This window comes from Prunus dulcis, chromosome 2 (genome assembly GCF_902201215.1).
Source record: "Prunus dulcis chromosome 2, ALMONDv2, whole genome shotgun sequence".
Taxonomy (NCBI): Eukaryota; Viridiplantae; Streptophyta; class Magnoliopsida; order Rosales; family Rosaceae; genus Prunus; species Prunus dulcis.
The window spans coordinates 10,924,858-10,938,808 of record NC_047651.1 but is presented as its reverse complement, the minus strand read 5'-3'; positions in this window follow the sequence as shown (position 1 = coordinate 10,938,808).

The window sequence follows — 13,951 nt, the reverse complement described above, 5'->3', positions numbered from 1 at the left end:
TGAATACATATAAATACAACGTCGACTATATAAATGCAACCGACGTTGTTTCGCATTTCAACGTCAACTATATAAATACATACGTCGTAAATAATGACACTGACAACTATTTCCACGTCATCTTTTTTAGAAAAATCGAAGTAGAAAACTTATTTTACGACGGTTGTTTGTAAATAAGAGACGTAGTAGATTTCAATAACTTCGTCTTCTCATGTATTTAAAGACGTCATATTTTTTCTTGTCGTGAAAATTATATTTAACGGCGTTGTGTTTAGTTTTCGTCGTTGTATGTCTATCTTGCGGCCTTGTTCTTTTAATATGTGTCATATTTTTCCTTTTTAACGACGGTGATTTGTTTGAGTTGGTCGTCTATTCTCATCCCCGACTATTTTTTAAAATTTTAGCAGACTAAACACGTCTGTTTTTATTTGTTTTCGACGTTGTTTTATTTAACAACATCTAATATTTATCGTCGTTGTTTGTTTCTGAAAATAGGACGTATAAATTTTGTAATACGACTCTCATATTTTGTAACCGGCGTTGTTTCGTTGTTCAACGTCTACTCTATAAATACATACGTCGTAAATAATGACACTGACAACTATTTCCACGTCATCTTTTATAGAAAAATCGAAGTGGAAAATTTATTTTACGACGGCTGTTTTTATATAGGCGACGTAGTAGGCATCAATAACGTCGTCTTCTAATGTATTTAAAGACGTCATATTTTTTATTGTCGTGAAAATGATATTTAACGGCGTCTTATTTTAATTTTCGTCGTTATATGTCTATCTTGCGGCCTTGTTCTGTTAATATGTGTCATATTTTTCCTTTTTAACGACGGTTTTTTTAGAGAGTTGGTCGTCTATTCTCATCCTCGACTGCTTTTTTAGAACTTTTACAGTTCAAAGACGTCGTTTTGTATTTGTTGATGACGTTATATATTTTAACAACGACGGTGATTTTGCGTCGTGGTTTATGAGGGAAAAGATGACGGTGGATTCCACGACCATTGAAAAACCGAATACACGACGGTGATTTACCGTCGTCTTTTTTCTTTTTTGTAGTAGTGTGCAGATGTTATGTTTGAGAACAGCCGGCACATTTTGACCAAAATAAATGTTGGATTTGAAGTTGATGGACTGTCCAGAAGCAGTGCAGTACGCATGCAACAACCGCATCAAGTTCTTGCAATTGAGTTGAGAAGCCTTGAGGAAAAACAAGGAATCATCGGCAAAGAGGAGGTGAGATAGGACCAGCCCCGGGTTGCTGATTTTAATGCCCTGCAAATGATTAGTAATAATTGATTTTTGGATTAGGCAAGAGAGGGCCTCACTTAATTACAAATAAAAAGCGGTATGGGGAGAAGGGGTCTCCTTGACGGATTCCTCTTGATAGCATAAACTTCTTTCCAAGTTGGCCATTAAGTACCACCGAGAAGGTTACGGTAGTGATAAATCTCATGATTAGATGAACCCAGCGACTATGGAAACCCATTTTCAGCATAACCTCCCTCAAGAAATTCCATTCCACCCTGTCGTAGGCTTTGTTCATGTCAAGTTTTATTCCCATTTCAAAAGATTTTTTGGCCTTTCTAAGCTTGAGGAAGTGGAAGACTTCATAGGCTATTAAGATATTATCATGAATTTGTCGTTCGGCAACGAAGGCACTTTGGGCTTGAGATATGATCATTGGAAGTAGGGGCTTATTTCTATTAGCCAACACTTTTGAGAAAATTTTGTAAGAGAAGTTGCATAAACTGATGGGTCGGTACTCGGAGATCGATAGAGGTTCTTGAATTTTGGGAATAAGAACCAAATTTGTGTGGTTTAGCGCCTTGGGATTACAAGAACCATTTAGAAAATCCACAGCTATACCTTGGACCTCTAAGTAGATTTGTTGCCAAAATTTTTGATAAAACACCCCCTGAAACCGTCTAGTCCTGGGGCTTTGAGAGCTCCCATATCATAAACAGCATTCTTGACTTCTTGGAGTGAGATTGGGCTTAGAAGGGTATCATTCATTTCCTCATTGATGACATGGGTTTGGAAATAGTATAAGGCGACAGAAGTTGGTGGTGGTGTGTTTAATATTGTGGTGGGTGTCATGATAAATTTTAGAGAAAGGGGCATTAAGGAAGATGAGGGTTTGGATGGTGACGGTCTTCATGAGTGGTGTCGGTGGCAGTGGTGAAGAGGAAGAGAGGGGTTTTACGGGGAGCGTAGGGTAGGTTGTTGGGAAATCTTCTTCTTCTTTTATTTATTTATTTATTTATTTTTAAGTTTTAAAAGTTTTAAATTTAATTTCAAAAGATAAGTAGAGCTGTAAAAAAAATAATAAGTTATGTTTTAAAGTGGACTAGGCTTTTCGCACGCACTGCAAGAGATTTTTTTTTAAAATATTTTATTTTATTTTATTTTAAAATTGAAAAAGAAAATAGGTAGTTGTGTTTCATAAAAATAGAATTCATTATCTTATTTTTCTTTTAATTTTAATTTTTTTTACATGAAAAAGTGTGAATTTACCATATATTATCCTCATTTAATTAATAATTTCAATTCTTAATGTTTGCATTAACCAAGGGAATTTTTCGGTATTTTGAATGTTTTACTATTTTCTGCCTCAACAACCCTAGTCACCATTTTCATGAGACCTTATTCTCTAGGCCACCCCCTCAACAACCCTAGTCACCATTTTCATGAGACCTTATTCTCTAGGCCACCCCCTCAACAACCCTAGTCACCATTTTCATGAGACCTTATTCTCTAGGCCACCCCCTCAACAACCCTAGTCACCATTTTCATGACACCTTATTCTCTAGGCCACCCCCTCAACAACCCTAGTCACCATTTCTCCTTCAAGGCCATCTGCAATTTCATAGCTTTTTTTGGTCCGTATCGAAAGCGATGTATACCAAAATAATAAATTTGATGCTTCAACATCTAAAGTTTGTTTCAAGATTAATCACATGAAATCATGATATTTTTTGCTCTACAAGGTGCGGTCGGATGGGGATGGAGTTGGCCACATTGGAGGTGGTTGTGGAGAGCAGAATGAGGGGATGATTATATTACATTATTTTGCAATTTTTAAATTTTTTATATATAATCATTTTATTGCATTATTTTGCAATTTAACATTTTATTCTATATAATTTGGATTGGGATTAGATTCTTGAAAATATATCAAACTGCCCAAATCTTTCATTTCAAATTTCGACGCTAATGCAGCTCTTCGATTTCTACAATATCATCACCAGTCACAATCATATCATCAACATAAATAATCAACAGAGTCACCTTACCAGCTCTATGTTTAATAAACATAGTATGATCAGAATTGGCTTGTTGGTACCAAACTTCTTCATAGCTACAGTAAATTTGCTAAACCATGCACGAGAAGACTACTTTAACCCATACAATGCATTTGTTTAATCTGCATACGTTCTCGGTGTCACTAGTAACAGTATACCCTGGTGGAAGCCTCATGTACACTTCTTCTTCTACTTCACCAAGCAAGAATTTTCTTTTACAACAAATTGTCTTAGGGTCCAATCTAGGTTTACTACTAAGGACAACAAAACTTTGACAGTATTCATATTAGCCATATGTGGAAAAGTATCATGATAATCAACTCCATACGTTTGAGTGAACCCTTAAGCCACAAATCTTGCCTTGTACCTCTCCATTTTACCATCTACATTATATTTAACTATAAACACTCATTTGCATCCTACATGCTTCGTTCCCTTTGGTGGATCAAAAATATCTTATGCATTATTTTTCTGCAATGCCTCCATTTAAATATTCATGGCTTCAGCCCCACTTTGGATCATTAAATGCCTCCTCAACATGGGTTGGAATTTTAGTACTTCTAGTCACAAACGTTTTCCATTCAAGATATAACATGTGATCAGATACATAATGGGCAATATCATATCTTTCTTTGCCTTCTGGTGAGTAACAATTAGGTGGAACCTAACGGTTCCGTCACTACTACAAAAAAGCAAAAAGACGACGGTAAATCACCGTCGTGGATTCGGTTTTTCAATGGTCATGGAATCCACCGTCATCTTTTCCCTCATAAACCACGACGCTAAATCACCGTCGTTGTTAAAATATACAACGTCATCAACAAATACAAAACGACGTCTTTGTACTGCAAAAAGATCTAAAAAAGCAGTCGAGGATGAGAATAGACGACCAACTCTCTAAAAAAACCGTCGTTAAAAAGGAAAAATATGACACATATTAACAGAACAAGGCCGCAAGATAGACATACAACGACGAAAATTAAAATAAGACGCCGTTAAATATCATTTTCACGACAATAAAAAATATGACGTCTTTAAATAAATTAGAAGACGACGTTATTGATTCCTACTACGTCGCCTATATAGAAACAACCGTCGTAAAATAAGTTTTCCACTTCGATTTTTCTATAAAAGATGACGTGGAAATAGTTGTCAGTGTCATTATTTACGACGTATGTATTTATAGAGTAGACGTTGAACAACGAAACAACGTCGGTTACAAATATATGAGAGTCGTATTACAAAATTTATACGTCCTATTTTCAGAAACAAACAACGACGATAAATATTAGACGTTGTTAAATAAAACAACGTCGAAAACAAATAAAAACAGACGTGTTTAGTCTGCTAAAGTTTTAAAAAAATAGTCGAGGATGAGAATAGACGACCAACTCAAACAAATCACCGTCGTTAAAAAGGAAAAATATGACACATATTAAAAGAACAAGGCCGCAAGATAGACATACAACGACGACAACTAAAACACTACGCCGTTAAATATAATTTTCACGACAAGAAAAAATATGACGCCTTTAAATACATGAGAAGACGACGTTATTGAAATCTACTACGTCTCTTATTTACAAACAACCGTCGTGAAATAAATTTTCCACTTCGATTTTTCTAAAAAAGATGACGTGGAAATAGTTGTCAGTGTCATTATTTACGACGTATGTATTTATATAGTTGACGTTGAAATGCAAAACAACGTCGGTGGCATTTATATAGTCGACGTTGTTTTTATATGTATTCATTACTCACGCCGCATTTATTAATGTAGACGACGTTGAACTTCTAAACAACGTCGGTTACAAATAAATGAGAGCCGTATTACAGAACATATAGACGGCGTTGATTATGATGAGAGCCGAATTACAAATAATGTCGTTTAATTGATATTAGACGGCGGTTATAATGAATTACCGTCGGAATTCATTTCGTTCCTCTTCGTTTATAAAAGAACTTGCGACTTGGAAAATGTATGATGACGTCGTATTTTTTAACGGCGTTGATTTTAACAGACGTCGTGTTTTATTTGAACAAACGTCGTTTTTATGCAGAATATAATGATGTAATCTGGAACCAGTATTTTTTGCACTGATTGTTTTGTGACCAAAACCTGTATAATGAAAGTGAAGAAATCACATTACAATATATTACAAAATTAATGTCATACACTGCCAATTACATAAGCATCATTCAATCCATATATCTTCACACCCACCTCGAATATTTTGACCACCTAACTCACCCACCAGTTCATCAAATGTGTCAACATTTGGCATCCCTCTAGTAAATGGCTCACACTCAATTATCACATCACCTAAGACTTCATCACCAATGACATCATTATATTCTCTATTAGGCATTGATAACACTACCGACCAACCACGATGCATCGGGTCGTCAACAAAAAATATTTGTTTGACTTGAGAAGCCAAAACAAATTGGTCATTCCTATGTCCAATTTTACTCAAATCTACAAGGGTAAATCCAAGTTCGTCGACTACAAGACCAGAACTATCTATCCAATCACACCTAAAGACTGGGATTGTAAACTTTTGGTAGTCAAGGTCCCAAATTTCTTGAATGACACCATAGAAACCCATATTTGAGAGAATTGGGTTTTTATCCTTGGCACTAGCAACTTGCATGGTATGTGCAAGTAAATAAACTCCACTATTTTGAGTTGTCCGCACATCATCTTGTGCCTTGATATTGAATTTAATACCTTTAATAAGATAGTTCCTATATAATGGCACTGCCATGTTTGGACCAGCTGCTAGCCACCTTAAATTTTCTGATACGCCATGATTGTCTTCCTCAAGTTCACTTTGAACCTGCAAATTAATCATATCTTAATTCAATCTAACATAGAAATAAGAAGAAAATTAAAAGATAAATATGTTATTCAACAACATATACCTTGAAGCGTAGCCATTGAATGAAAGTGCTATTGTGCTTATCCTGCAGCCACTTTGTTTTCTTTCTAAATTTTGGATAAGCAGTCTTGATGTGGATCATATGTTGCCTACATGACACGAAAAATTCAAGCATTACGGTCCCAAATATATAAGATAAACATAAGAAATAATTTAAAATGGAAACTTAAAGAATAAAACTCATACGTACTCGATATAAGGTAGGACTTCCTCCGTATTCTCCAAGACATATAGATGTGCTTGATTCAACAGGTCCTGATCAACTACGCTCACTGTGCAACCTGATAATGGCTTTGAAACTCCCATCTTTTGGCTTGAAGGCACTCCAACTGTACTAACATCAGATAAATGCTGAGTACAAAACTCTACCGCTTCTTCAGCTATATACCGCTCAGCAATGCAACCTTCGGGACGAGTACGATTCTGAACATACCCCTTCAAGCACTTTCATATATCTTTCAAACGGATACATCCACCTAAAATATACTGGCCCACATAGACGAACTTCTCTGACAAGATGTACTACTAGATGAACCATGATATCAAAGAATGAAGGGGAAAAGTACTTCTCAAGCAAACACAGAGTAACTACTACATCTTCTTCCAACTTATCTAGCTTGGAAACATCAACAGTCTTTGCACATATAGCATTGAAGAAGAAGCACAAACGAGTTATTGCATACCTTGCAGGCTTCTCCAAAACAGAACGAATTGCCACAGGGAGCAATTGTTGCATTAAGGTATGATAATCATGTGATTTAAGGCCAAGAAGTCTTGAATCTTGTAAAGATACAAGATTTTTAATATTTGAAGAATAACCTTCAGAGACCTTCATACCATAGAAAGAATTGCAAACCTCTCTCTTCTCTGCTTTTGACAAATTCCAAGGCCCAGGAGGCAAACGAGTACGTCTTTCTCCATACTCGGGTTGCAAATCAGTTTTGACCCCCATGTTCAATAAATCTAATCGAGCAGCAATCCCATCTTTATTTTTTCCAGGGATCTCCAGCAATGTACCAATGATACTATCACAAACATTCTTCTCAATGTGCATAACATCTAGGGCATGCCTCACAGGAAGGTATTTTCAATACTCGAGATCAAAGAATATTGATTTCTTTTTCCAACAAACTCTATCACCATTTTCAACCATATGCAGCACTTCTTCTCCGGTTAATGGCTCGGGAGGTATGCCATATTCAGGTTTCCCATTAAAAGCTGCACGTTGCCTCCTATATGGATGATTGATTGGTAACCATTTTCTATGCCCAATGTAACAAATTTTGTGGCCATTTTTCAACCTGTGACTAGGTGTATCATCGCCGCATATTGGACAAGCTTTATATCCTTTAACAACACAACCAGATAAGTTTCCATAGGCGGGGAAATCATTAATTGCCCACATTAATGCAGCTCTGAGTGTAAAGTATTCTCCATTATGTGCATCATACACTCCTCTAATCCCAACCCACAAAGATTTTAAATCATCAATCAAAGGCTCCAAGTAGACGTCTATACTCGCTGTCGAAGGAAAGTTCGCTTCTCAGGGAAATCTGAAGATCAAATGTGCTGGAATGAAGAAATCTGAAAATCAAAGAAATTTAAAATGAAGGAAATTAATGTTCTGGAATATGTAATTTTTCTTTTTTGGATGACAGATTTAAATAAAATAAGAATATAAAAACAACGACTGTTTTTGTTTTACTGTCGTCGTTTTTCATCGTCTTAAGTAAGACTAAGACGACGTAATATATTTGTTGAGCGACGTTGATTTTTTTTTTAAACGTCGTTAGGTATAATATAACCGTCGTTGAAAATTGTCTCTCTGATTGCAAATTTGCAACGACGTTAGGTATAATATTTGAAGATACACAAAAGCACACACATCATCAACTTCAAAAAAATTGTCTCTCTGATTGCAAATCTGTGTCATCTGTTAAGATTATGATGTGGAACAGAGTTCCATCTGGTAAGATTTCGTAACCCTTGGGATCTCAGAAAAATCTGGTTATGTCGGTGGTTTTCTATATAAACCGTCGTGGTTATTTCAATTCTTGTCATTAAGTAGATCTACCGACGTAGGATAAGAAAATCAAAAAAAAAAATTGTTAACAAAAATTCTTATTAAGACGACGGTTAAAATCAAAGGTACGACGTATAAAATGAATAAATACAATGTTAAATTTTATAGTACGATTTAAAGATAACGTCGTAGAACTATACGATAATGACGTCGATATATTTATATTTTCCGTCGTTGTAAATTAATTTAATACGGCGATATTTTGTATTTTAAAGCCGTGGATTTTTTTGTAATTATACGGCGTCTTATACGAAAACCTCGTCGTGTTATTTTATGAGTAAAATCAGCTGCTTTTATTGAAATCGTCGTCTTTACTTTCTACGTCGGTCGATTCATAACTTCTGCCGTTCTTTGTTGGCTTTGATTTTACACTGCGGAAATCTGTTTCAAATAGACGTCGGTTGTTTAATTAGGTACGTCGTTGTTTTTGAACAACCATTTGAATCTCCATTTTTAGTTGTCTAAGGTGGTATTACACGACGGTGTTTTTAGAACCGTCGTCTTTTTAGAAACCACGACGGTTTTCACTTAGACCGTCGTTGTTTTCTGGTCGTCTTTTTCACTTTTTGTAGTAGTGCGTCTAGGTGGTAGAACATAAGAATTATCAGCATTATGAATAGAAGCAAGGATTGAAATATCGGCCGATACACCGATATATCGGTATTTTTAACTGTCGACATCGATACTGGGGGGTAAGGCCATATCTTCCCTTGTATCGACGATATATCCCCGATAAGTGCGATATCCCAGATATTTTGCCGATATCCCCGATATTTTCCGATACCCATAACAGAACCCAAAAAAAAATTCAGAAGTTTTGAAGGCAATTGAAGGAAATTGAAACCCAAAAATAGCTAATCCTTGCCCATAACCCAATAATTTATTAATATGAAGAATCTATGCATAGTCCACTGCCCACATACCTTCAATCCATCTGAAGAGAACATGACGATCGGTTTTGGATCTATGAGCATAGGAACTAAACCTAGTACTAACTCAAATGAATCTTATGATGGCTATGGTTATGTCATGTATGATTATAATGGAACTAGTTATGGAGCTCAAGATGATAAAACAAATTATGGACCTATCAGTTGGTTAATCCTAACTATCCCATATATGGGAGGACAGTAGGGAGCTCAAGAGAGACTTATGTGCACCATATTCAAACATGGCTTCCAAACTGCTCAGGTTACATGACTTGGTATGACTATTGTATGAATCTAGATGGTTGTTCCTCATTATTTGAACCTCATAGGAGCTCTTCATTTATGTAGATGGACACTTATCTAAATTGTAATCCAATGTTTAAACAAACTATGGATTTATGCATGGTTTATTCATTCTAATTAACAATTTATTTTCAAACTTTTCATTAATGCGCATTACATACCACTTATATTTCATCATATGTATATCTTATTATTAGTAAATTTTGAGCCTTATTTGTTCAATACATTCATTGATAATGTACATAACACCTATGAAAGTTTTACACCAAAATTATGTGTTTCAATGCCTATATCTGTCATTTTTGTTGATTTTTTCCCAATACCTAAAACGATACCGATATATCCCCCGAAATATCCCTAAATTGGAGGCCCGATATTATCTACACGGCCGATATTTTAATCCTTGAATAGAAGTACTTACCTCAGGAATACCCAGTGGAGCTTGATCGGGTACTATTGGAGAAGTAGCAAGGGCAATCGATTTAGTGACAGCATCGGCATCAATTAAAACAGCATGTTCAGCTGGTGTAGCAGGTTCGGTTGGTGTAGCAAGTTCAACCAATTTTGCAGGTTCGACCGTTCAGCAGGTTTGACGAAGACATAATGGGTTAGTACCTGCATAGAAGTTCGGAAATCTTGAACCATGAAGGCAGAAGATGAAGAGATAGACAATATAGGTAACAATATCCATTCAGAACCGCTTTGGAACTGACGCACCAAGCAGCATAACAAGGGCAGAGGCAAAGACCTGCCCATTTTTACTTTCAGCGACCCTATTATGTTGTGGTGTTTGAGGGCAAGTAGTCTCATGAAGTACACCCATAGTGTGAAAAAAACTGGGATAACGCTGAATTAATAAATTATCCACCATTATCACATCAAAAAACCTTTATATATTGCATAAATTGAGTCTAAATCATCTGATGGATATGTTGAAAGATGTTGACCACATCACTTTATTTTTCATCCCAAATAACCACATCATACGAGTGCAATCATTCACAAATAATAAAAACCAACAAACTCCCAAGACAGTAGAAATATAGGAAGGTCCACAATCATCAGAATGAACTAAATCAAATGGCATAAACCGTTTATTACAAGTCGGAGGGTAGGATACCCAATGAGTCTTAGCTAAAATACAATTGTGACATTGGAAAACAGACTTGTTAACACCACTAAATTATGCAGGAAACAAATGTCGTAAATATCCAAACAAGGCATGACCAAATCGGCAATGAAGCAACCAAATTCAGTGATGCTTGGAAGTTTTGACATTACTAGCACGAGGAACCCGACTAGTTTCCACGTCATCCAAATAATAAAGCCCCCTATTTTTAGTACCACGGCCAAAGATCTCCCGAGTTTTGATAACCCGTATTAAGAAAAAAGACGGATACACCAGTACAATATAGTGTAACTACTCAGTAACTTGCGGCACTAATAATAAATTGCTAGACAAAGATGAAACCAATAACACCTTGTCCAATGGTAAAGCAAGTGTCAAGGTACGGAACCAGCCCTCATAACAAGAGCAACAGCATTATTAGCAGTCAAAACATGATCAAGATGAGGCGGAAGAGTAGTAGAGAATAAAGCAGAATTATACGTCATATGGTCAGTAGCTCCTCAATCAACATTCCAATCTGTATTGCATGCATCATGGGTAAGGAAAGCCCTGCCAAAGATACCTGGAGGTGGAGTAGGTGCAAGAGGTGTTGGAGTGCTTGAGACCACGGTCATAGCCGGAGCAGGAGTATCGGTCAGGTGGTCGCGTCCAGTGGTGACGTCAGCCACAAAATTGGTGTCATCAGCCACATGAGCCTTACCGCCTAGTTGTTTCTTTTTTAGATGCCTCCATTCCTCCTCCCAATCTGGTACCCCACGCAACGCCCAGCAAGTGTCGACATTATGTCTCTTATGACCACAATAATCACACTTCAATTTGTCTTTTTTTGTAGAAGTCAGGCAACAAGGTAGAATGGCAGACGAGCTAGACCTTGTAGGCAGAGAAAGTAGAGCAATATTTTGGGAAGCAAACATAACAGCAGGTTCCACTGTCTTGGTGCCAGATCCAAGCATAGTAATTTGGCATTGAGCCTCTCGACGGGCCATAAAAAAGACATTTTTGATACTTACACTACTACAAAAAGTGAAAAAGACGACCAGAAAACAACGACGGTCTAAGTGAAAACCGTCGTGGTTTTTAAAAAGACGACGGTTCTAAAAACACCGTCGTGTAATACCACCTTAGACAACTAAAAATGGAGATTCAAATGGCTGTTCAAAAACAACGACGTACCTAATTAAACAACCGACGTCTATTTGAAACAGATTTCCGCAGTGTAAAATCAAAGCCAACAAAGAACGGCAGAAGTTATGAATCGACCGACGTAAGAAAGTAAAGACGACGATTTCAATAAAAGCCGCCGTTTTTACTCATAAAATAACACGACGAGGTTTTCGTATAAGACGCCGTATAATTACAAACAAATCTATGGCTTTAAAATACAAAATATCGCCGTATTAAATTAATGTACAACGACGGCAAATATAAATATATCGACGTCATTCTCGTATAGTTCTACGACGTTATCTTTAAATCGTACTATAAAATTTAACGTCGTATTTATTCATTTTATTCGTCGTACCTTTAATTTAAACCGTCGTCTTAATAAGAATTTTTGTTAACAATTTTTTTCTTTGATTTTCTTATCCTACGTCGGTAGATCTACTTAATGACAAAAATTGAAATAACCACGACGGTTTATATAGAAAACCGCCGACATAATCAGATTTTTCTGAGAACCCAAGGGTTACGAAATCTTACCAGCAAAATCTATTTATAATTTCCTCGGGTTAGTAATATTGCGTCGTGTTAGTTTACAAATTCTAGAACATTAATTTCCCTCATTTTAAATTTCCTCGGGAAAGAAAAATCTATTTATCACGCTTTGTAATTGAAAACTAAAACTGAAAGAATTCGGGAAAAAAAACTCTATTTATAATTTAAAAATAAAATCCACGTCGGTTGTATCACACTTAACGACGTTTACAAAATAATCTAAGTCGGTAATTATAAATCTACCGCCATCTTACCTTAATATAGGCGACGAGAAAAGACGACGGTATAACAGAAAACCGTCGTTGTTTCAGTTTCTTTAACAGTTTGGTCCTTTATATTTCTGCAGGATTTGTATAGTTCAAAGCATTGACAATGTCTTCATCATATCTCCCAGCAACTACTGATTCGATTGCTCATGCTTTAGAGGCCATTTCTATTCTTTATCGCATTCTTGAAACCCATCTTCTTCTTCTGAAGCTCTACGGATAAAGGAAGAGACTATCACAAATCTGACGGAAAGCAAGGAGTATTCAGAAGCACTAAGTGTCTTATCAGGCTTGATCAAGGAAGTGAGAAGGCTAGTTGACAAGCTTCTTCTTGTGGTCATAGATTTGATGCGAGTAAGCTCAATTTCTCTTTGAGAAAGACATCCAAATTATTGTCTTTGAGATGTGAGAGACAGTGTCTCTGAGAGAGGAAGAACTTGGAACCCTAAATGTAAACCGAAAATGAATGAAAGCGACAAATTTATAGAATAAATTTTTAAAACCAACGGCGGTCCTTACAAAAAAACCGCCGTTTAAATTGTAAAATCAACGCCGGTATGACCGACGTATATTACATAAATCCACGTCGGTAAATTAATAAAAACGACGTGTTAAATAATCTACCATGACGCAAGTTATTACTTATGTACTTTAATTTTTGAGTTTACTACGACGGTACCTACAACACTACTGTCGTATTTATTTACCACGTCCGAAGTTAAATGTACCGTCGTATTTTTTAATTTATACATCGTAGTTATATGTAACCGCCGTATTATTTTTTTGAAATGGTTTTATATGTAAGCAACTTTTCGTCTACCTGACTTACACATGCACTGTTTCCAAACCCGATTAAAAATTTCAATCTCCCGGAGAAAACTTTTCGTCTTTTTTCCTGTCAGAGCACTGTCAGAGTATCTCATCGTCTTCCTCTCGTCTTATTCGTCGTCTCTGAACTTAAACATCGATCGTCTTCCTCTTGCTTTCATTGCACGCAAAAGGTAAGCTTTCATTTTCACTATTTTGGTTACTGTTTTGCATGCTCATACGTTTTTTGTTTGAAAAATCTTTTTACCTTTTTTTCTGGCCAAAATCATTTTACTTCTTTCCAAGTTTGATAAAATATACAGACAAAGAGGGAAAGTTTCCAACTTTGAAGACAACTACCTCAACTAAATAAGACTGTAGCTTCTTATTTACGTGGTTAAATATGTAGACCACGACGGTTCATCAGTCGTTCTAGCGTCGTCTGAAAATCGTCAGTCGTTCT